The following is a 573-nucleotide window of genomic DNA, read 5'->3' on the forward strand; positions in this document are numbered from 1 at the left end:
TGGATCCCCTTGTTGCCTCCAGGACCTCTTCGGTGGTAAGGTTGGTCATGACGCCGGCCCGATGGCCGTAGAGAGAAGTAAGGTAAAGGACAATGAAACCGTACAACAGATGTCTCGCTCCCACGTCGTGCTTCTTTTGCGAGCAGCTCAGCAAGAGTCTGGGGATCCAGCTCTGAGATTGTTTGAGGCATCTGCAGAGAAGTTGGGGCGTTACGGATCGCTGGAGCTAGGGTTAGGGCCACGGTCCGAAGTGGCAAAATTTCCCATAGGCTTTTGCACCGCAGTGGCTGCCACTATTCCCAAGTGGCTGCAAGAGCTCGTTTGCCACCCCGGTATTCCTTTGAATGGGCCATTTGGGCGCTTTTGGTGCCATACCGGTGCAGATGCAGTTCATGCAAAATCCCCTGGATGGAGCTCTTGTATTAGGAATAGAATCGTGTCAGATTTTCACTTTCAGCTCAGAGGGCCTGCCACCTGGGTGTTCCGACCGGTGATCCTTGGTGGCAAAGTGGGTTAGCTGGGTGTGCTAAGTGTCTGAGTGCTGGTGGTTCATGGGTAGTGTGGTCCACGGGC

Source organism: Xiphophorus maculatus, unplaced genomic scaffold, assembly GCF_002775205.1.
Source record: "Xiphophorus maculatus strain JP 163 A unplaced genomic scaffold, X_maculatus-5.0-male Unplaced_Scaffold_BN000199F, whole genome shotgun sequence".
In the NCBI taxonomy this organism is placed as follows: domain Eukaryota; kingdom Metazoa; phylum Chordata; class Actinopteri; order Cyprinodontiformes; family Poeciliidae; genus Xiphophorus; species Xiphophorus maculatus.